At 38.9% G+C, this 25,826-nt stretch overlaps 1 pseudogene; it reads left to right on the top strand.

The window, feature by feature from the left end:
- Positions 1-8,427: 8,427 nt before the first annotated feature.
- LOC149197961 (dirigent protein-like) overlaps positions 8,428-25,826 on the top strand; it is a 63,627-nt pseudogene continuing 46,228 nt past the window's right edge.

The following is a 25,826-nucleotide window of genomic DNA, read 5'->3' as shown; positions in this document are numbered from 1 at the left end:
ATAGAGAAACACAAGTCCAGATTTGTGGCCAAGTGATTCTCTCAGGTGGAGGGAATTGACTACGAGGAGACCTTTGATCCAGTAGCAAGGTACTTATCCATTAGGTCAATTCTAGCATTGTCATCACAGATGGGGTGGAAGATCCACCAGATGGATGTGAAGACACCATTCCTCAATGGAGTTATTGAGGAGGAGGTGTATATTGAGTAGCTAGAGGGGTTTGAGACTATTGATAGAGAGTCACATGTGTGCAGACTTAAACGAGCATTGTATGGACTCAAGTGAGCACCCTATGCTTGCTATATGAAGATCAATAGATATCTCAATTGTTGGGGCTTCACCAAAAGTGAAGCAAATGCAAACCTTTATCACATTGTGGTAGAAGGTAAATTATTGATTATTGTTTTATATTTCGATGACCTGATCCTTACTAGTGAAGAAAAGCTAATCAGATCTTGTAAGGAGGACATTGCAAGAGAGTTCAAGATGAAGGACATGGCCCTCATGCACTACTTCCTTGGTTTGTACGTATTGTGAGGAGATGGGGAACTATTTATCTCTCACAACAAGCATGCCAATGAGATACATAAGAGGTTCAACATGGACGAGTGCAAACCCATGGAGACTCCTCTGGAAGGAAACTGGAGGAAAGAGGATGCTACTTCAACTGAAGTAGTAGAGGCTACCATTTACAGGCAACTTGTGGGTTCACTCATGTATTTGGTGTACACATGACCAGACGTGTTATGCAGTTAACCAACTTAGTCAAGCAATGGTTAAGCCAACCAAATTGTATTGGAAGGCAACGAAGCATGCATTGAGATACCTCAGAGGCACTACTAAGTTTGGACTTTGGTACAGATGAACATAGGGAGTGAAGTTGCAAGGCTTCACGGATATAGATTGGGCGGGGATTCCATTAGAAAGGAAGAGCACATCAGGAGGAATTTCCAGTGTTGGGTCAGCAACAGTTTCTTTGTACAACAGGAAATAGAGCTCTGTGGCACTCAGCTCAGCAGAAGCAAAGTACATGGCTGTAAGTCAAGCAACATGTGAGGCTATCTGGATAAGAAAGATTCTTGTTGGGTTATTTGGTTAGAAGATGGATCCTACAGTTATTTAATGTGATAATCAGAGTCGTATCAAACTCTCTGAGAATTTAGTATTTCATGATCTATTGAAGCATATCGACATTCGATATCACCATCCACAAGATTGTGTGCAAAGACAGATCATGTTGTTGTTGTACATTCCAACAGAGGAACAAGATGCATATATTTTGACAAAGGCTTTGTAAAGAGGAAAATTCAAATTCCATAGAAGCAGGATTGACATATCTGATAATCCCTTTCTTGCTAAGAAAGAGTGTTGAGAATGTAGCAAGAAAATCTAGTTTTTACTTTGTCTTGGTCAAACTAGATTAAAATTCGAATTTCAATTTCAGTAGAATACTTGGAGGTAGTTAACTTGGATCTTTTCACTCAGATAACTCAATAAGTTTGAGTTGGAGACACGTTTTTTCAGTTCTACATGATTGATTGCTAATTTGTACCAATCTCTTTCAGTTAATTTGAGTTATTGCTAGTTTAATGAGTTCTATCTATCAAAAGAACTAGTGGAGGTCAAGTTGTGGGTGTGTAACTTCAACCACACTGAGTGATCAACCAACGAACTGATCAACCAACCTAAAATAATTGTTGCATGTAGAGAATTTGAGTTACCAAGTTGAAATTGGAGTTCAAGGGTAGTCTACTATTAGTTGTAAACTAATCCAAGTTGTACAAGTGGTGCATGCAATCAGAGGATTGGCCTATTTTAATTGCACAATTTCTTGGTGTAAAATTCCTTAATAATAGAGGCAATTTCCTGATTGAACAACACAACGAAATAGGAGTTTGGGAAGGCTTGAAATTGGCTAAGTGTTTGGCTAAGTTCAGTTAGTCAGGTAGAAGGATAGACTATACTAGAGGAGGGTGTGCTCAAGCTTGAGCAAGCATTGCATTTCTTCTCTATTATCTGATTAATGCAATACAAATAGTAAGGGATTTTGAGCAGTTGCTTTCTCCTAGATAAATTTTTGTGTATATGTGATGTTTCCTTTTGCATGTCAATGATTATTGTTTTAGATGGTGAATTAACTTCAGCATATGAGTAGAGTAGCTTCAAGTCTTGTGATTTAGTAAATTTTATAAACAATTTTAAATCTACACATTAATTTCTATGTTCTCTCTCCCATCTCTTTTTCTTAAACACATTAAAAATTTCATACAGCATTCTCCTTCCCATCTCCTCTTTCTCCCTTTTTTTTAAACACATTAAATATTTTATACATCAATCTACAATGACAAAACATTTAATCATTTTCTTAAATTATGTAACCCTCTCTTTATTTATATATATATTTTTAATTATCTAACCATCTCTTAATTTATTTAATTTGAAATTAATTAATATACATCAAAACCTTCGAACCAGAACTATTAACATCATTAACAAAATGCCGGTGCATCACTGAACATTATTTCTACTCTGGTCCGGAACAGACACTGCCTTCTAAAAATAAAATATTCAAATAATTTTTTAAAAAACCCACTCGAGTAAATCATGAGTTCAATTAGAAAAAACCATTAATAAAATGCTCCTGCAGGAGGAAATAGTATTTCTTCTTTGGTTTGCCGCAGGGCGTGCCTCTTATTGTATGAGCTTAAAAACATAATAATCAAATACCTGAACAGGATTTACTGAGAATTTTCGTCACTCTACCCACCCACTTGATCTCCATAACCGTCACAATGATTGTATTCTTTAATTTTCCTTGAAAGTGCCACTTGATGTTCTTCGCTTTTCGAATGACTCAGTTCCGATGCATTTTATCTATTGTCAGATTCAATAGTGGGCAGCGACTTTTCCGTTTCCAGCAAAGCCATCCAACGGTTAATGACTTGCATGTGCTGCTGCCGTAATCAAACAAAAACAATAGAATTTTATAATCCGAGTCTGCAAATTCCATGTTCTCACTGGCTAGCGAGAAATATAATATGTAGCGCTAGCCAATGAATTTTCGGTAATTTGCTTCTTAGTTGGCTAATGTGGAAGATGGCTGGTCTTACAATAAAATATAAACTTTAATGTGAAAATGTAAAATGAAGATTTTCGTAGAGATAAGAGTCACTACAGTTTGTATCAAAATTGACAATATGGAAGCTTAGTTATTTTTATATTCAAATTTGAACATATCCTAAAGGCCACTCTACTCATCTATCGTCCATATATAGAGAGTTGTATTGACAATATTCTCGAGTGTTGCATTGCACTCGGGCAGCTCTTCTCGCTAACAGAGGCCTGCTTGTAAGATTTTTGAGATACACAGATCTAGATCTGCAAAACAATAAACAAGCTTGCAAGAGAAGGAAGGAAGCGAGCAAGAATTGAGAAAATAATGAAAAATTGATTCTACAATATTAGTTTTAGAATAAATACATAAAAGCAACTAAGTTAAGCTTAGTTGTACATGCAATAACTAAAGCTAACTAAAGCTAAGTGTGCTTTATTTTATGTTAATGTGTACATGTGCCACATGCAAGCAATAAGTTAACTGGAGCTAATCTAGGTGCATATACACCAACACAGCTAGTCTAAGTGCATGTACACCAACACAGCTAGTCTAAGTGCATGTACACCAACACCCCCCCTTAAGCATAACTTAGGTGAGTGTGATGCAAAATGAATGTGTCCCGGCAACACGGCGATTTTAGGTACCCATATACAATGCATAAAAAGGAGGAAAGAGGGAAAACCCAGTGGGAAGAAAACCCCCCCTCAAAATATAATGCAAAAGTAGAGAAAAGACAACTGCTAGGCAGTCGTGTCCTTCACCCCGAGACGATCTCGCAGGAATCGAAACTTCTGCTCAGTGAAAGTCTTGGTGAAGATGTCAGCAATCTGCTCGGAACTAGGACAGTACTGAAAATCGATGATCCCATCATGAATGAGTTCTCTAATGAAGTGTATGTGGATCTCGATGTGTTTGGTACGCTGCCGCTGCACTGGATCTCTGCAAAACTTTAGCGTACTTTGATTATCGCACCAGATGACAGTTGGATGATGGACACTAATCCCAAGCTCAAATAGGAAATGTTGTAGCCAAATTGCCTGAATAGTGGCATTGACTGCTCCTCTATACTCGGCCTCTGCTGATGATAAAGCAATGGCAGCCTGCTTCTTACTTGACCAACAAATTGGGCCGGATCCCAAACTAAGTACATAACCGGAAGTAGACTTGCGATCAATGGTGTTGCCAGCCCAGTCTGAATCTGTGAACCCGATGAGATTCAAAGAACAATTGGCTGCATAATGAATCCCATAGGTGATTGTCCCCTGGACATATCGAAGGATGCGCTTTGCAGCATTCCAGTGTAACTCATGTGACTCCTGCATGTATCTGGAAACTGCTCCGACAGCATAGGAGAGATCAGGACGGGAGTGAGTGAGATAAATAAAACTTCCCACAAGCTGGCGATACAATGTGCAATCAACCAATGGTGTGTCTTTGCCATTCTCAAGCTTTATCCCTGATAAGAAAGGTGTGGCTGCTGGCTTGCAGTCACTCATGTGAAATCGTGCCAAAAGATCTCTGGCATATTTTGGTTGAGAAATGGTAATGCCAGAATCACGCTGATGGATCTCTAGTCCAAGGAAGAAATTTAGCAAGCCCATGTCTGTCATAGAAAACCGCTTATGCAATGCAGTTTTGATGTTAGTAATGACAGAAACTGAACTACCCGTTATCAAAAGATCATCTACATAGAGTACTATGATCAACAAGGAGTCAATTTTCTTCAGAAAATAAACATTGGAATCAGATTTGCAGCGTACAAAATTTTGAGATAACAAATAAGAATCCATCTTTGCATACCATGCTCTAGGTGCCTGCTTGAGGCCATAGAGAGACTTCTTTAGTTTGCATACCAGAGATGAATTCTGCATGTATCCCGGTGGCTGCTCCATGTAGATTTCCTCCTCGAGATCACCATGAAGAAAGGCATTCTTCACATCCATATGATGCACCTCCCATCCTCTTGCTGCTGCAATGGAGAGAGCTAGCCGAATGGAATCCATTTTTGCCACTGGAGCAAAAGTCTCATCATAGTCAACACCATGTACTTGCTGAAAACCTTTTGCTACCAATCGTGCCTTATATCGACTAACTTGGCCATTTGATGCTTTCTTGGTCCGGTAAACCCACTTGCATCTCACAAGTTTGTGATTTGAAGGTAGCAGAACCAAATCCCAAGTCTGGTTCTCAATGAGAGAGTTATATTCCTCATCCATGGCGGCTTCCCATTCAGGATGCCCATTTGCTTCTGCATAAGTTTGTGGATCAGATCCATGCATCATATAAGCATGCATGGGCATGGATGGCTCCATAGCTAAAAGTTCTTGCGGATCTTCCTCAAACAGAGGGATAGAGGCAGAATCATCAAGGATATCACTCATGCTGCGCCATTTTTGTGTTGAAGGTGGTCGAGAATCTTCCGAACTACATGCAGAAGTATGATCTCGATGTTCAACAACTGGTGGCCTAGCAGGGGTCACAGGAAAAGACTCATCTTCATCAGAATGCTGGTCTGAAGTTTCATTTGCATACTCATCAATGAGTGGTGATGAAAATTTGGTAACAAGTTCATCTACTGGTGCATGCGAAATATCTTCGTCAAACTTTACACTCCTTTCAATAAAGAGCTCTTCAGTGTGGATATCAAGCAATCTGTACCCTTTGACTTCATCAGAATATCCAACAAACATGCATGCTTTGCTTTGAGGCTCCAAAGCCTTTCTCTTCTCTGGAGGAATGCGGGCCCATGCTCGAGATCCAAAAATGCGGAAATGACTAACTTCAGGTTGCATGCCAGTCCAAGCCTCAAAAGGTGTTTTTCCAGTAACAGATTTATGAGGACATCTGTTCTGGATGTATGAGGCACAATTAATAGCTTCGGCCCACAATTTCGACGGAAGAGATCTTGCATGCAACATGCAATTAGCCATCTCTTTCAAAGATCGATTTTTCCTTTCAGCCACGCCATTTTGTTGTGGAGTGTAAGGAACTGTATGCTGCAACTGTATGCCTGCTTCATCACAAAGATTCTTGATATCTTTGTTGACATATTCCGTCCCATTATCTGTGCGGAGTATTTTGATGCGTTTTCCAGACTGATTTTCCGCATGCGCTTTGAAAATCTTTAGATGTTGAGAAACTTCAGACTTGAGTTTCAAGAAGTAAACCCAAGTGAATCTCGTGTAATCATCTATAAATGACAACACATATCTTGCTTTGCTCATTGAAAGCACCGGAAATGGACCCATGAGATCACTGTGTACAAGTTCCAAAGGTGAAGAGGCTCTCCATGCATGCCCCTTCTCAAATTTTTCTTGTGGATGCTTTCCAAGAGCACATCCATTACAAACACCATCTGAAAATTCAATGGTTGGCAATCCTTTGACCATCCCTTGCTTACTAAGCTGTTGCATATATCTGAAATTCAAGTGCCCAAATCTCTCGTGCCAAATCCTACTTTCTTCATTTGCATGCGTAAGTAGCAAAATAGAATCTGATTGAGGAACAAAATCAGAAACTGTATATAGACGAGATTGATCATTTACCTTGCCAGATGCAATCTTCAAATTGGTTTGCATGTCATAAATGCTCACGGAATCTGGGGTAAATTCCACTTTCCTTCCGCTGCCTGTGTGTGTCATCTGATACACTGAGAGAAGATTCACAGAAAGCCTTGGAATATGCAAGACATTTTCAAAACTTCCATCTTCGAATTGCACTCTTCCTTGTCCAGTTGCTGCAACTGCAGAATTATCCCCCATGAGAATGGGAGGACCTGAGTATGCATGTAGAGAAGAAAAGGATTCCTTTGAAGAAGCCATATGATGTGAAGCTCCTGAATCGATGATCCATTCTTGTGGTGCAGAATGAAGAGCAATCAAAGCATGCCCGTTACCTCTTGGATCTGGTGCTTTTTCTCCAGACTTCTTCTTAGCATTCTCAGGAATGTGGTCTCCAAGATTGTGTTGTTGGAGTGTCTGCGCCATAAGATCTATAGTCTTCTTCATGCATGCAGATTCAGGATGAAAACCACAGTGGCAATAATTGCACATGGATTGCCCTTTTGTTCCTTTCCTTTCCTTTGAGCCAGATGATCCATCAGGGGGTTTGGGATGTCCTCCCTTTCTTGGATCAAGATCCTTCTTCCCTTTTCCTTTCTGATGGTCTTTGGAATTTGCCTTTCCTTACTGTGCATGCGCTTTGGAATTTTTAAGTGTGCCCATTTTGATGAGCTTATCTTGCTCATGCATCAAAGACTGAATAAAAGAATCCAGTGAGGGCATCTTCCAAGCTGCACCAGTTGCAAATCTGACTGTGTGGAATGTAGAGACGAATAATGCATACTCTGGACCAAGTTTTGATAATGGAAAGAATCAACTGATTTTCTTGCTTGGATTTGTCGATCCCGCATCCTTTCAGCTGAACCAACAAGGCTTTATACCTTGTGAAAAAATCTTGAATGTTCTCAAAGTTTCTCGGATCTAATGATTTTAACTCATTTTCGAGAATGTGACCTTGCATTTCATCCTGTTTTCCAAACAATCCTTCCAAAATTTTCCATACTTCATTTGGAGTTGAACATGATTCAACATGAAATAGCAGTTTCGGAGAAATAGATAAACATAGGATGCCGAAGGCCTCGTCCATGCGATTGAAATATCTTGTTTTCTCCATTGCCGATGTTGGTTCAACTTCCGTTTCCATGGTTATTCGAAATAAGCCTCTACTTCTGAGATGAAGTTGAATCTTTGGCTTCCATTCGAAATAATTATATGGAGTGAGAATTTCCGATTGTGGAAACTCTAATTTAGACTCCATTCTTTGTTGTTGCTTCAATCTTCTGAACCTGCAAATAAAATTGCTTGTGCACTGATTACAAATCCCTGTGCTCTGATACCATGTAAGATTTTTGAGATACACAGATCTAGATCTGCAAAACAATAAACAAGCTTGCAAGAGAAGGAAGGAAGCGAGCAAGAATTGAGAAAAGAATGAAAAATTGATTCTACAATATTAGTTTTAGAATAAATACATAAAAGCAACTAAGTTAAGCTTAGTTGTACATGAAATAACTAAAGCTAAGTGTGCTTTATCTTATGTTAATGTGTACATGTGCCACATGCAAGCAATAAGTTAACTGGAGCTAATCTAGGTGCATGTACACCAACACAGCTAGTCTAAGTGCATGTACACCAACACAGCTAGTCTAAGTGCACGTACACCAACACTGCCTCTCCCGCTTGGCATTAGTCTGGCATTGATTCATCGACCCCATATTGTCTTCTACATCACATATGTCTATTAGATTGGCAATGGCAATCAAGAATCATAATACAGTTGTGCACTTGGGCTTTGTATATGTTGTTGCAAACTAGTGATGCACACAACTATATGAAGCGTCCACTGTAGGAATTTGCTGTTGTATTTCCACGATGTAATCTATGATGTTACCAACACCAAGAACGCGACATATACGCTTGTGGGTGCACCATAGGGGGCTAACTTCACACTTAATTCTCACTGGAAAAGACAATCACTTTGGACATCCGGCAGAATGCAGATCACACCACAAACTCTGAATTTACATTGCAAAGAAATCATTTTATACGTCATGGTGAAGCTTCATTTTATACATCATGATGAAGTTTTTGGATTGTCGTTGACAATGGCTTCTTCAAGACGCTATATGAAGCTATATGAAGTCTCTAGAAGCTCTGAAACAATCTCCTGAACTCTCGAGAAGACTTCCTACCCAATACAGTTAATGCGGAAGGTTGGTTGATTGGAATTAATGTTTTCCAATTCTTTCCCTATATCGCAATTCATAAGACATAAACATACTCTTAATTGACATGCCTACTAATCTAAGTCTCAGCTAGGCTTACAACACAATCTGGATTTTCTACAACACATGATTTGATATCATATCTTTCATTTTTTCCTTCTTACTAAAGGGTCCATGCTTGTTCATTTGTTGTTGCAATTTCATCTTCACCTTTCTTGCCATAAAATAGTGATGGAGCTTCTCCTTTTTTGATTGCGAGTTAAAATTCTTTATATTCAATAATGTTGTAGGTTTTTTGGACTTATACTTGTCCTTAATGCTTGCAATTTCTTCTTTTATTGCTTCTTATTGGCTGTCAATATTTGCACACTTAAAAGAAATGTTAGATTTATATAAAATATCATAAAAATAACCATTGTCATACTGCTCTTTTAAGAGAGCTTTGCTTCTTTCATCTTTCTTTGCTAACATAGTTGGTTGATACATGTCTTCAGCTTCTTTAATCAACTTTGTTGTTGCAAACATGTCCTGCATTTGATTTGTGCACGGAGGTAGGAAACTCTTCTCACCGAACAACAACTCATCAATAAGATGCTTTTCTTGCATAAGATTGAACCACTCTTCATGGGATACATAATTCTCATCAAATTTCACTTCATATGTCTTTGCATCACAGGGAGTTTCATCACTATCACATGCTACTCTATTGTCAACTATAGACATACTTTGAGTCTTGATCCCAATTATGATGCTTTCAACACAATCACCATTTTTAACACCACCACTTTCATCATCGTCAACTTTCTCACTCCCCTCCATACTATACTTCATTTCAAGAACATCTCAAAATATTTTTGTATTATGTATTCACCAAATTCATGCAAAATACTAGACAAAATGTTTTCATCTAGAACTGATATAATGAGAAATAATGCTACTGCACTTCTACACTTATCATCAAAATTCATAGAAGTTTCTAGGACAAATTTCCATAAATCTATTGAATCCAGCAATCCTTGCATTTTAATTTCCCAAGATTAAAATTTTTAACTATGAAAGTAGGCAGAACTGGCATTAGTCGCTTCAATATTGCATCAATGTCTTCAAATTCTTTGAGTTGGTTCAAATTTTTATCTAGTATTTCATATTTTGCCTCTGCTATTTGATTATCTCTCTTAATATTTTTTAGTTCTCTTCGAAACTCTTTGAGTCTCTTTTACTGACCCATTGCTCGTTGCTCTACAACATAGCCAAATCTTTATAAGCGTTCTCAACAACCAAAATAAGAAACTCAGATAGCCCAATCGATCACGCATTAAATCATGCCTTAAGATTCTCACTTTACACCATGAGACATTCATGGTACAAAACCCATTATATATATATATATATATATATATATATATATATATATCCCTTTGAACGGAATAATACAAATGTCTCCCCATATATAAAAGCACTTTTTTTTAATAAACCAACTTTAAAAAAACACTCAAAAGTCTCCAAATTATTTTAAAGCAAGGTGCTTTCACAACTTTAATTACATTGTGTGAATATATTAAATTCTTTTCTTTTATTTAAATGGACCCTCCTCCCTTTTTGTTTCCATGCAACGCTACTAAAAAAGAACATTTGAAAACACTCACTAGGTTTAAAGAACTTTACACTATCTTTAAAGAAAATTCAACGAGCTTCAACTACGGCCATGTTGTCCACAGGTTGTGAGTTTTTTCTCAATGCTCCTTGGCCTCCAAGCTCCTTCACGCTTGGCACATCGTTATTTCACTTCAACTTCACGTTGACAACATCTCCACATAGCGGTGGGCCACTTCAAACACAAAACTCCACGATGGTACAAGTTCAACCCTCTTCGTTGGGGAATTGAAGTTTTCACTGGCCTTCAGAATCACTCTTCTTCCCAATCCACAATTGTTAGACTAATTCAGCGATCCACAGTGATCGAACAACGATCTCCAGGTGCGTGCTCTCAATTATATTTCATCGAGTCCAATAGCTTCGTCCCGCCGGCTCCAGCTCAAATCTCCCTTGCCAGTTCTATACAATATCAATTCAAACACTTAACACAAAATCTTGTACTCTAGATTGCAAGATCTCCATGATAGCTCATTAAATACAATAGCAGCGGCTCTCTGTTGAGGTCGAGAGTTAGTGCCTCTCTTCAACCACCTCTTAGGGCTCCACACAGCTTAGTGTGACTATGTCGCTTTCCCATAACAACAAGATCTGACGCTCTTTGCACACTCAAAACAACAAATAAATTCACATTGTTTCATGCTCTCTTCATAGTGGGCTCTCTCACATCTCTTCCACACACAACATTGCAACAAACAAAAGACTCGGCAGAAGTCTCTAGTTCTTCACCGTAGCAGACCAATCTGATGGTTAATAGGCACAAAACACCCTCACTAATCTTCACACACACAAGGCACTTCTGGAAGTCCGACAGCACTTCCAAATGCTACAATATTCCTCAACCACCACGCACAACTCACATAAGCTCTGATACCATATCAGAGAATGCAGATCACACCAAAAACTCTGAATTTACATTGCCAAAGAAATATTTTTATACATCATGATGAAGCTTCTAGATTTTCGGTGACAGTGGCTTCTTCGGGAAGCTATTTGAAGTATCCAAAAGCCACGAGACATCCTCATGAACTCTCGAGAAAAATTCATACACAATACAATTAATGCAGAAGGTTGGTTGGATGGCATTAATGTTTTCCAACACTCCCACTTAATTCCAACCACATAATAAACACAGAAAATACCCAGTAGCACAATTCATAAGACGCAAACATACTCTTAATTGACATACCTACTCGTCTAAGTCTCAATCAGGCTTACAATATGATTTGGATTTTCTACAACACATGATTTGATAACACATCTTTCATTTTTTCCTTCTTGCTAAAGGGTCCATGCTTGTTCATTTTTTGATGCAATTCCATTTTCACCTTTCTTTCCATAAAATAATGATGGATCTTCTCCTTTCTTGATTACAGGTTAACATTCTTTGTATTCAATATTGTTGTAGGTTCTTGCCCCTTATACTTGTCCTTAATGCTTGCAATTTCTTATTTCATTACTTCTTCTTGGCTGTCAATATCTGCAAAAGGAATGTTAGATTTATATAAAATATCACAAAAGGAACCATTGTCATGCTGCTCTTTTAAGAGAGCTTTGCTTCCCTCCTCTTTCTTTGCTGACATAGTTGGTTGATACATGTCTTCAACCTCTTTAATCAACTTTGTTGTTGCAAACAAGGTGTCCTGCATTTGATTTATGTATGGAGGTAGGCAACTTTTCTCACCAAACAATAGTCATCAATAAGATGCTTTTCTTGCATGAGATTGAACCACTCTTCGTGGGATACATAATTCTCATCAAATTTTACTTCATACATGTCTACCTCACAGGGAGTTTCATCACTAACACATGCTACTCTATTGTCAACTACAGACATACTTTTAGTCTTGATCCCAATTATGATGCTTTCAACAAAATCACCATTTTTAACACCACCAATGTCATCGTCTTCAACTTTCTCACTCCCCTCCACACTTTACTTCATTTCAAGGACATCCCAAATTATTTTTGCATTATATATTTCACCAAATTCATGCAAAATACTAGACAAAATGTTTTCATCTAGAGCTGATATAATGAGAAGTAATGCTACTACACTTCTACACTTATCATCAAAATTCATAGAAGTTTCTTGGACAAATTTCCATAAATCTACTAAACCAAGCAATCCTTCAATTTTAATTTCCGAAAGCTTAAAATTTTTGATAAAGTAGACAGAACTGGCATTAATCGCTTCAATATTACATCAATGTCTTCAAATTCTTCGAGCTGGTTCAGATTTTTATCTCATATTTGATATTCTTCCTCTTCCTTTTATTCTCTCTCTTAATATTTTTTATTTCTCTTCGGAACTTTTTGAGTCTCTTTTACTGACCCATTGCTCATCGGTCTACCACATAGCCAAATCTTAATGAGCATTCTCAACAGCCATAATAACAAACTCAGATATCCCATTAAATCACGTATTAAATCATGCCTTAAGATTCTCAATTTACACCATGAGACATTCATGGTACACAAACCCATTTTATATATATTTTACTTTGAAAGGAATAACATAAATATCTCTCCATATATAAAAGCACTTTTTTTAATAAACCCACTTAAAAAAACAGTCAAAAGTCTCTAAATTATTTTAACGCAAGGTTCTTTCACAACTTTAATTACATTGTGTGAATATATTAAATTCTTTTCTTTTATTTAAATGGACCCTCCTTCCTTTTTATTTCCATGCAACATTGCTAAAAAGGAACATTCGAAAACACTTGCTAGATTTTAAAAACTTTACACTGTCTTTAATGAAAATTCAACAAGCTTCAATTACCACCATGCTTGTCCACATGTTGTGAGTTCTTTCTCAACGCTCCTCGGCCTCCAAGCTCCTTCATACTCAGCACATCGTGATTGCACTTCAACTTCACGTTGACAACATCTCCACACAATAGTTGGTCGCTTCAAGCAGGAAACTCCACGACAATACAAGTTCAACCCTATTCGTTGGCGAATTGAAGTTTTCATTGGCATCCAGAATCACTCTTATTTCCAGTCCGCAACTGTTAGACTGATTCAGCGATCCACATCAATCTAATAACGATCTCTAGGTCCATGCTCTTAATTATTTTTCACCGAGTCCAACAGCTTCATCCCGTCGTCTCCAGCTCAAATATTCCTTGCCGACGTTATACAATATCAATTGAAACAGTTACAATAACAACCTATACTCTGGCTTGCAATATCTCCACAATAGCTTGGTAAAAATAATATGAGTGGCTCTCTGTTGAGGTCGAGAGTTCGTGCCTCTCTTCAACCAGCTCTCAGGGCTCCACACATCTTAGTGTGATTATCCCGCTTTCCCACAGCAGCAAGAGATCACGCTCTCTGCACACTCAACACAACAAGCAACTTCACACTATCTCATGCTCTCTGCACAACGAGTTGTCCACACAAATCCTAAACAACGCACACAGCAGGCTCTCTCACAACTCTTCCACACACAACATTGCAACAAACAAAACACTCGGTGGAAATCTCTAGTTCTTTATTACATTAGACGAATTTGGGGGTCAGCAGGCACAAAACAACCTCACCAATATTCACACACACACCAGGCACTTCTAGAAGTCTGACAACACTTCCATAGGCTGCAATCTTCCTCATCCACTACGCACAGATCACCTAACCTCTGTTACCATATCAGAGAATGCAGATCACACCACAAACTCTGAATTTACATTCCCGAAGAAATAATTTTACACATCATGATGAAGCTTCTAGATTTTCAGTGACAATGGCTTCTTCGGGAAGCTATCTGTGGTCTCCAAAAGCTGCGATACAACCTCCTAAACTCTCGAGAAGACTTCCTAACTAATACAATTAATGCGGAAGGTTGGCTGGTTGGAATTAATGTTTTCCAACACTCCCCCTTAATTCCAACCAAATGACAAACACACAAAATACCCTATAGCTGAATTCATAAGACATAAACATACTCTTAATTGACATGCCTATTGGTCAAAATCTCAGCTAGGCTTACAACATAATATGGATTTTCTACAACACACGATCTGATAACACCTTTCATTGTTTCCTACTTGATAAAGGGTCTATGCTTGTTCATTTGTAGATGCAATTTCATATTAACCTTTCTTGCCATAAAATAATGATGGAGCTTCTCCTTTCTTGATTGCGGGTTAACTTTCTTTATATTCAATATTGCTGCAGGTTCTTGTGACTTATATTTGTCCTTAATGCTTGCAATTTCTTCTTTTATTGCTTCTCCTTGGTTGTCAATATCTGCACAATTTAAAGCAATGTTATATTTATATAAAAGATCATAAAAATAACCATTTTCATACTATTGTTTTAAGAGAGATTTGCTTCCTTCATCTTTCTTTGCTGACATAGTTGGTTGGTACATGTCTTCATCCTCTTTAATCAAATTTGTTGTTGCAAGCATGTTTTTGATCTAGGTGGATATTGGTGGCCACCCGCCAATTCCACTTGGACCCCCACCATTGTTTCTTTCAGTTTTTCAGTTTCCTTAATTGTAGCACAATTTACTATTTTTAGCAGTTTTTCGGGTCCTAAACTTCTAGAGCCGTTTTGAGGCCCTAAATGACATATTTTTGGCAATATACCGCTAGTGACTTCCTGCCTAGAATCGTATTTTCCATCGTATTCCTCGGAGAGATCTTTCCAATGGGTTATCATGCGTGTCAAATGAAGATAATATGACCAAGTCGCGACCCTAGGAAGTTGGCTGTCCATCTCACCCCAAAGGGCTTGTTAGCCCTTGAGGTGCAGTGCTTCTATTTTTAGCAGAAATGTCCCATGCTTCAGCTCCAACGGCCACATCTCCTTTGCTACACTTTGGCCATAAGCTAGACTTCAAAATATTACTCTCGCATCTATAATTGCATCGGGTCCTGATCCAAATGGATCCAAATATGCTCTCTAAGTCTTCAAAAGCTAGTAAAATCATGCCAAAGATCAAAACCATCGCAGGAGAAGAACCCTTAGAATGGCGGAAAAACACTATCGGGAGGCAAAAACCCAAGGAAACAGTGAAAAAACTGAGTATAGGAGGTCTGAACAGTGAAATGCACAGCAGCCGTCAGATCTGGCTGATCAACGGTCTAGATCTGATCGGCGAGTCACAATCGGTGGTGGCAATCGACGGATTGAGGGTGGACCATATGAAACTTGTGATGGCGACCGACGGAGTCAACTAGGACCGTCGATCAAGCACGCAGATCGATGGCCCACGTTGCATCGCAAGATCGCTATCGGAGAACACAACAGAGCGCTCACCATTGGCCCGGGGCATGAGCGATATGTGATTGCGATCAATCGCATCAGCGGATTGCAATCGGGGAAAAATTATTGAGCAGGGCCTTTATACATTTATATGTGCGATGCGATTAGCCGAACCCGATGGCTATATAGGCATTATTGCATAGATTTTCAGATCCACCGAAAGGCATTTGTTAATGTATTTTCACATATTTTGTTATTTAACAAAATATAAAGGGACAATGCCGATGCGATAAAACCCGGACCCGAAGGGGTTCAGGAATGAAAATATATAATATTTCAGATCTGCCAAAGCCATTTTTTCAGGATTTTTAGTGTTTTTTAACGTATTTCAAAATACGAAAGGAAACCTTGGAAACAAAGCCAAAGTGACTTGCGATAGCGATTGAGGGCGGACCCGATAGAGGAATAGACCATATTTGAGGGCTTTTGAAGTCCGAAATGAACTGTGTTTTGGTGGAATTTCACAGTGTTGCAGCATTTCTCCGTGTTAATAGAAAGCGGCCATTTAAAGGATTTCAAAGGCCCGATGCACTCATCCAGACAAAGGCCGGGAGACAGAGAAGGGATAAAAAGCCACAACATGATGTAGCCAAAACCAACGGAAGTGATCATGGAGCATCGCTAGCACGAACGCTCCCTGACAACGTAACAAATTACTAGAATGCTTTTACTCTGCTGTTAGAAAAGAAACCTCCGAGCTCATGCGTGTCTAGTCATGGCATCAAGTCGTTGAAAAGACATAAAGGATAGATTAAGACACTTCGAGCCTTTGAGAGCTCAGGAGCATTGTAAAAAAGCCTATAAATGGCTGAAAGTTAGAAGTATGAGGGGTTCAACTTTTGGAGACTGTGGATACTCTGCTCCTCTAGCTTCTCATCTTCATTCCAATAATATAAGCTTCTTTTGTTGTTACATGTTCAATTCCCAATTTCTCTTCTATTCTAAGCTTGCACTTGAATAGGTTATTCATGTTTTCTCCTGTGTCTAATGCCAAATAACTGTCATCTTATCTTTGGGTTGATAAATTAGATTCACAAACTTCATTAACTTCCTGTAGCTAGCCATTCATATGTGTTTATATATGCATCTGTTGGTACAGTCAGTATTCTCCATCTATCCATTGAATCTATAAACTATTGAGCATTAGTGGTCTAAAGACTTGTAAAGCTGAGGATGTTCATGCATGTCTTGAGTGAAAACAGAGTTGAAACAGGCATCTAACTTGATCCAAACCATCATCCATTCCAATAGTTTAGAGTACAATATTGAAGATTTATATGTTACCAGGCATCTCCGAGCTACAACCTAGGAGAGCTTCCTGGAGTGATAACATAATTAGCATCATTGCCGGGGAGAGGAGACTGAAGCTCAGCTTCCCTGGGAGACGACACATATCTAGCTTTGATGATAGACAAAGTCTGGGCACTTTTTCAGTGGTAATCATCTATCTAGCGGCTCTACTAGAGGACAAACCTCTTGGCAACTACACTTGATAGTTTTGGCTCAGTTTGTGAGGCATACTCAGAGAAATCCTTAGAAGCCACAAGCTGACCCAGTATCTGACCCTGAAAAAATCATCAAAGAAAGAAAGGCATTGCAGAAAGGAGCATCAGGTTTAGGTAGCTCTAAACAATATTCTATATCTCTTCAAGAAAATCTTGTAATAGAACAAATACATGTTGAGAGTATAACATCTAATACTAGCAGTGAAGAAAAAATCTCACAAATTCATAGAGCTCCTTATTCTTTAGGTTCTCCTTTTGTTGCAAGCCCAAATGAAACCTCTCCTCCTTTCCCTCATACCCCTTTAGTCTTATCATTCACTCCTCGGCCCTCTGTCATTCAGACTTCCAGTACCCTTATAGCCACCACAGCTATGGAAGGTCCACAAGCACCTACCAAAATGGAAAGAATCATAGCTGCTAGGTATGGACCTCTAGTACTGCCCACTCCTTTGAATGCCATGCCTACTGGAGAATATCATAAGGATAGGCCTAAGTTCACTGGGACTGAAGGTGTTTCAGCTAGGGAACATCTTGAATCATTCTATAGCTATGTTGATAACCTAGACATTAGTGAAGATGATGTATGGATGAGAGTCTTTGTCCAAAGTCTAGATGGAGAGGCTAGAAAATGGTTCAGAGAACTGACCCCAAGGATAGCAGATATTGAGGCTTTGGATGATGCATTCCTAAAGCATTGGGGGGATAAGAAAGATCTACTCTACTACCACACAGAGTTTGGGAACTTAAAGAGGGAAAATGGTGAGTTGTTGTCTGATTTTAATAAGAGGTTTAACCGCATGTACAGCAACATACCAGCTGAAGTAAAACCCACTACTACCTCTGCTAAAATCACCTATGCCAATGCCTTTGATTCTGACTTCTGTCTACTATTGAGGGAGAGGCGATGTGCTACTTTGGCTAATATGCAGGATGTAGCCTTGTAAGTAGAATCAAACATCATGGCTGTAGAGAAGCTCAAGGGAAATGTTGATAGAAGGAGACAGAGAGGCGAATCTTCATCATCTTCAGATCCCAAGATAGATAAAATGACCAAGATGATAGAGTCATTAGCCTCTGAAATCTCTAAATTAAAGGTTGAGCAGCATCCTGGCAAAGGAAGAGTTCCTAATACCTTTGCTCCTAGAAATCCAAATCCATATAGAAGAGCTAATGAGCAGTTGCAGATTTTGCAAAGAAGCAAAGATGCCAATGAAGACCAAATGGTGAAGACCCATTTCCAGAATGTAGTCATGGAAGAAGAGCAATTTGAAGAATATGATGAGATCCATTGTCTGGAAGACAAAGGTAATGCCTCCTTTTTTACCTCACCTACCCTTGAAAAGTCATTATTCAATGACCAGCTCAACCAAGAATGGGATGGTGAAGTTGTTCTGCAAACTGAAGATCGGCACAGGTATGATCTGAGGTCGAATATGAATAATGCCAAGGAAACTCATGTTCAAAGAGCTGTTGTCCCTGCAGTACAACAAGCTAATAAGCAGAAGCAACTGGCAGTTGATCCCATCATCCTCAAAGCTCCAGCGCACGAGGTAAGAGGCCTTGACAAGTCTCCTTCTCCTTTCAGTTTTCAATCAGAAATTTAGAAGCTAAGAATACCTATACCTCTGATTGAACTAGTGAAGAATGAGTCCTTCAAGAGATCTATCCTTAAGGCCCTTGAGCCAAATGCCATCCAAGCCTCCACTGACTATGTAAATATGCAAGATGACAAACCAGTTGTTGTTCTCAGCCCAATGATTGAAAACTATGATGACAACTCCCCATCATTCTATGTCTCTCTGACTATTCATGACAAAATCCTTCACAACTGCCTTCTGGACACAGGAGCCAGCCATAATCTAATGCCCAAGGCTGTCATGGATGAGTTGGGTCTTGACATTACCAAGCCTTATCATGACTTGTTTTATTTTGACTCTAAAAAAGTGAAATGTTTGGGATTAATCAGGGACCTAGCCATCACTTTGTCTCAGCTGCCCATGAAGAGCATGATGATGGATATTGTGGTAGCAAATGTACCCCCCAAGTTTGGTATGTTGCTTTCTAGAGGTTGGATCAAGAGATTAGGTGGAACATTAAAAAATGATCTGTCCTATGCTACTGTCCCAGTTTTTGGAGGTGAGAGCAGGAGATTATAGAGAGAAGCTCAGTTGGCTTATATCATCAGTGATGAAAGGAATCCCACTAATTATCCCATCTATGCTGTCAACACTGATTTTGGAGCCTATATTCTTCTGATTGAAGAATCCCAGTTGGCCTCCATGCAGCTTAAGAAACTAGTTTTCCAGATCACAGAAGAAGAAGCCCCACAAATTTGGGACATTTTCTTTGATGGAGCTTGCTCTAACGAAGCTGCAGGGGTGGGTGTAGTCCTTGTGTCCCCCACACAAGAATGCATTCATTTATCTTTCAAATTAACTTTTTAGGTCACAAATAACATAGCAGAATACAAAGCTTTGATATTGGGCTTAAACATTGCTAAAGAAATGGGCATCAAAGGTCTGAAGGTGTTTGGAGATGCAGACCTTATCATTTAGCAGGTCAACAAAACTTTCCAAGAAAAGCATCCAAGGCTGAAAGCATACAGAGATGAGGTATGGAAACTCAAGGACTCTTTTAATATTTTCAGCATTTCTTATATCTCGAGAATGAAGAACCAGCTTGCTGATTCCCTTGTTGTGTCTGCTAGCATGTTTATTCCTCCTTTGCCTCCTAAATTGACTTATGAAGTTCATGTGAAATATAGACCATCTCTGCTTCAAAATGTCAAATACTGGAAAGTTTTTGAAGACGATGATGAAATTAATATATTTTTACAAGTCATTGAGGAATTTTCTGAAATGCACATCGACCAAGAAAACAAAACCATGGAAGAGTGCAACCAGTCCAAGCTAAAGGATGAGATTGGTCAGTACAACATTGTTCAGCTGCCTAGTAACCATATACCCAAAGGATTGGTGCCCCTAGAGAAGCTATTTGAGCATAATGATGTACCTTATAAGCCTTCCAAAAAAGAAAATGAGTCTGTTGTTCATAAACATAATGTAGGGAGTCCTAACCATCCAAAGTACATAAATCTTTCCACTCACTTGTCTTTTGCCCAGAGTTCCAAGTATTGCACCCTGATGAAACAATTTGCTGATATTTTTGCTTGGGAATACAGTGATCTTAATACCTATGACACAAACATCATTCAACATAAGATCCCACTAGAGAAGAACACCATCCCTTTTAAGCAGAAATTAAGACCTATTAGCCCTCTCTTATTGCCTTTGATTGAAAAAGAAGTCAAGAAGCTGTTGGATGCCAAGATCATAATTCCCCTAAGGTATTAAAAGTGGATAGCTAACCTTGTGGTAGTAAGAAAGAAGAATGGAGAAATCAGGCTTTGTGTTGACTTTAGGAATTTGAACAAATGCTCTAAAAAGGACACCTACCCCCTGCCTAAGATGGAACACTTGCTGCAAAAATTTTCTAGGGCTAGAGTCATGTCTTTCTTAGATGGATTTTCAGGTTACAATCAAATTGGTGTACATCTAGAAGATCAAGAAAAGACCACCTTCATGACTCCTTGGGGCACTTTCATGTACTCCAAAATGCCTTTTGGACTGATGAACGCTGGGGCTACTTTTCGGAGGGCCATGGACATAGCCTTTGTGGGAGAGAAGGACAAGTTTGTCCTTATTTACCTTGATGACATAACAGTCTTTTCCAGCGCTCACAAGGACCATTTGCAGCATTTGAAGAAGGTGTTTCTAAAGTGCAGACAGTTTGGAGTTTCTGTGAACCCAAAGAAGTCACAATTTTCTCTAGAAGAAGGCAAACTTCTGGGACATATTGTTTCTATCGAAGGTGTGAAGATTGATCTAGCAAGGGTTCAAGCAATTCAGACATTGTCCATCCCAAGATCAAAGAGGGACATTCAATCCTTCCTGGGTAAGATTAAATTTGTAAGGAGGTTCATTCCAAACATTGCAGAGCTAGTGAAGCACATCACTTCCATGCTGAAGAAAGGATCATAAATAAAATGGACAGATGCTGCAAGAAGCTCTTTTGAAGCCATTAAACAAGCTATCATGGAAGCTCCCACTCTAATCAGCCCAGATTACACCAAGGAGTTTTATATCTTCTCTTTTGCCTCTTATGATACACTTGCAGCAGTTCTGTTATAGAAAAATGATGAAGGCGTAGAACACCCTGTTGCCTTTTTTAGCAAATCTCTGAGGGATGCTGAACTAAGGTATGACCTTATTGAAAAACAAGCTTATGCTCTCATAAAATCTTTAAAGGCATTAAGAATTTATATTCCACATTCCAAAGTGGTAGCATATGTACCTTCAGCCTCAGTAAAAGATGTCCTAACTCAGCCAGATATTGATGGAAAGAGAGCTAAATGGATTGAAAAATTCATAGAGTTTAACATAGAGGTGAAGCCCACTAAGCTTGTCAAAGGCCAGGGCTCGGCTAAACTTATGGCTGAGGAAAATTGCAGTCTGTTAGACATCAATTGCATGGGTTCAAATTCAGGTGATGAGTAGACAAAGGAAGCATCAGAAGAGCAAGAGCAGAATCAGCCTTTGTCTAAAAATCTAGCCACCTGTGAATGGTATTCCAGTATAGTTCATTTTTTGTAGAAGCTAGAAGTCCCTCCAGGGCTTAGCTCAAGTCAAGCCCAGGCCATTAAGCTCAGATCAGCCAAATTCTGCATTAATAAAAACCTACTTTATTGGAAAGACCCATCAGGAATCCTCTTTAGATGTCTAGATAAAGGACAATCTGTGGAAGTCATGCACTAGTTCCATTCTAGCATCTGTGGAGGGCATCATTATTGGAAAACCACAGCCCACAAAATCCTGAGAGCTAGTTATTATTGGCCTACTATGTTCTCTGATGTGTTTTCTTTTGTGAAATCTTGTGACAAATGTCAGAGGTTTGTAGGAAGACAACATCTAAAATCTCTGCGCTTGAATCCAGTACACATCAATGGTCCATTCTAGCAGTGGGGCTTGGACTTCATAGGTGAGATTAATCCACATTCCTGTGGCCAACACAAATGGATCTTGGTAGCCACTGATTATTTCACCATATGGATTGAGGTCGGACCCACTAAAAATGCTAATCATCAGGTTATCATAAAGTTCTTGAATGAGAATATTTTCACTAGATTTGGTTGCCCAACCAAACTAGTCATTGATAATGCAACAACTTTCAGGGCAGAAGAATTGGTGGACATGTGTGAATCCATGGGCATTCAATTGGTGCATTCTACCTCATATTATCCTCAAGGCAATGGCCTGGCAGAATCATCTAACAAGAGTCTTGTAAGGATAATCAAAAAACTGTTGGAGGACAACAAAAAGAGCTGGGATTCCAAGTTGAAGTTTGCACTGTGGGCTGACAAAGTTACCAACAAGAAGTCCATAGGAAATTCTCCATTTAAGCTGGTTTATGGCGCTGATGTTGTTTTTCCTATCCAGCTGATTCTCCCTGTGGCCAAATTCTTTCAAGAAGAACAGGATGAAACGAATGACATGGTAAGGAGAATGAATAACCTGGTTGAATTACAGCAGATCAGAGAGCAACTGGTTGAGAAGTCAAAAGTTCATCAGAAGAAAATCAAAGAAACCTTTGACAGGAAGGCAAAAGTGGACAATTTCCAAGTTGGTGACTGGGTTCTCAAATGGGATGCATTGAAGGAAAAGAAAGGTAATCATGGTAAGTTTGACTCCTTATGGACAGGTCCGTTTGTCATCACTCAAATTCAGCAGAACAATACCTTTATTCTGCACAGTCTAGAAGGAGAAGATGTTTTTGGTAGCCCAGTCAATGGGCGGTTCTTGAAACTTTATTTCATTTAAGGCTTTAAAGCCTTGATATTGTAAATATGTTTTTCAGTTTTTATTTTCTATGAAAAATAAACTCCATGCCCAATGGAACACTAGGAGATAGATTTGATTTTGGTTTTACAAGAAAGGCATTGGTTTGTGGTTCTTGAAACCTCACAAGGAGGCTTTCATCCCTAGAAGGAGCTAGTGTTAGCCCCTAAGGTGTAGTGTTGCTATTTTTAGCAGAAATGTCCCTTGTTTCAGCTTTGATGGCCACATCTCCTCTGCTCCACTTTGGCCATAAGCCAGACTTCAAAATATTACTCTCGCATCTATAATTGCATCGGGTCCTGATCCAGATGTATCCAAATATGCTTTCTAAGTCTTCAAAAGCTAGTAAAATCATTCCAAAGATCAAAACCATTGCAGCAGAAGAACCCTTAGAATGGCGGAAAAACACTATCAGGAGGCAAAAACCTAAGGAAACAGTGAAAAAACTAAGTATAGGAGGTCTGAATAGTGAAATGCACAGCAGCCGTCAGATCTGGCCGATCAATGGTCCAGATTTGATCGGTGGGTCACAATCAATAGTGGCAATCGACGGATTGAGGGTGGACCATATGAAACTTGTGATGGTGACCGGTGATGTTATGAAACTAGCTCAAGAAAAGATAGAAAAGATAGATCAACGCCTTAGAATTCAGCCTCTTCGAGGGGGCAACCTCCTTTACATTACATAAATGAACAATTCTTGGATGATTCAAATGAAAAAACCTCCTTTCTATATATAGGAGTCTAAGGAGTCACAATATAATCCAGCCGACCTAACAATAATAATATAAAGCCAAAAAAATAACAATAGAGGGATTCTATGGGGCACAGAAATAACAATATGGGGGTAATAGGGGCACAACAATATAAATAAGGGGTATAACTACAATAGTAATGGGGTAATCACTAGTATTATAGGGACCCAACATGCCCCTCTCCTTCAAAAAAGTGTTTTCCTCAACGCTTGAGTAGTTCTGGATACTTCTGCATAAAATTCTCATCCTCCCATGTGGAATCTTCAGCGGATAAGTTCTTCCACTTGATAAGATACTCTGAAATTGATCGATTTCGTAGCTGTCGAGTTCTTGTTTCTGTGACTGCTTCCGGTTCCAATATAATTTTTCCTTCCTCATCAAGTTCTGGCAATATTGTTTGAACTGGGAGCTTGTCGCCTATAACCTTCTTTAAACATGAAACATGGAAAACTGGGTGCAATCGAGAAGCTGCAGGAAGCTCCAATTTGTATGCCATAGTACCAATCTTTTGCAACACCTTGTACGGACCATAATACTTTGGTGATAATTTATTATCCTTAGCTTGCTTTAGGGACATTTGCTTATATGGTTGTAGCCGTAGGAATACCCAATCACCTACATCAAAACTTCTTTCACTGCGATGTTGATTTGCCTGTTGTTTCATTCTATTTTGTGCCAACACGAGGTTATCCTTTAAGAGTTGGAGGACTTGTTGTTGATGTTCGATGTGATGTTCCACTGCCTGAACCTTAGAATTTTCTCTTAAATATGATGTGATGGATGGTGGTTGATACCCATAAAGTGCCATAAATGGGGTCATTTTTGTTGCTGTATGGAAGGAAGTGTTATACCACCATTCAGCCAGAGGCAACCATTTGACCCATTGTGTCTGTTTATCAGATACAAAGCAACGAAGATATCCTTCCAAACATTTGTTTACTATCTCAGTTTGCCCATCAGATTGAGGATGATAAGATGAGCTATGAGCTAACTGAGTACCAAGACAAGAAAATAATTCTGTCCAAAAATTTCCAGTGAAAATGGGATCTCTGTCACTTACAATAATCTTTGGGTTTCCATGTAGCTTTTGAATTGTTTCCATAAATGCAGTAGAAACTGTACTGGCTTTAAATGGATGTGATAATGCACAAAAGTGTGCATACTTGGTAAGTCTGTCAACTACCACCATGATGACACTCTTTCCCTCAGACTTGGGTAAACCTGTGATAAAATCCATTGAAACCTCCTCCCAACGTTGGCTTGGAATGGATAAAGGTTGTAATAGACCCGGTGTCTTAATTGTTTCAACTTTATTTTGTTGGCAAACCAAACATTCCGCCACAAACTTTTGAATATCTGATTTAAGGCCATCCCAAAAAAATTCCTTCTTAACCCTGTGGTAAGTTTTTAAAAATCCTGAGTGCCCTCCTAAGGGAGAAGTGTGCAATTCCATAAGAATCTTTTGTTTTAGCTGGGAATTCTTACAGAGGTATAAGCGATCTTTGTACCATAACGAATCATTTTGCCAGCTAAATGTATCAGACGTACTGGAATCTTGTTGTAGCTTTCGAATAAGTGCCCACACTTCTTCGTCATTCTTCCATTCCTCCCTTGCTTCGTTTATCCAATCTGGTTGGATAATAGAAATGGCGCACAACAATGCTTCCACATCCTCATCCTTTCTTGAGAGTGCATCTGCCACCACATTTTGCTTCCCTTTTTTGTAGATGATTTCAAAGTCATAACCCAACATCTTTGTGACCCACTTTTGTTGCTCTTCAGAGGATAATCTTTGTTCTAAAAAGTATTTAAGGCTATCATGATCCGTTTTTACCTTGAAGT

The sequence above is a fragment of the Pinus tabuliformis genome, chromosome 2_2 (genome assembly GCF_031772625.1).
Source record: "Pinus tabuliformis cultivar Carrire ecotype Pingquan chromosome 2_2, CPIR1, whole genome shotgun sequence".
Classification (NCBI taxonomy): Eukaryota; Viridiplantae; Streptophyta; class Pinopsida; order Pinales; family Pinaceae; genus Pinus; species Pinus tabuliformis.
Note: the sequence above shows the minus strand (reverse complement) of the source record. Positions and strands in the feature narration are given on the sequence as shown.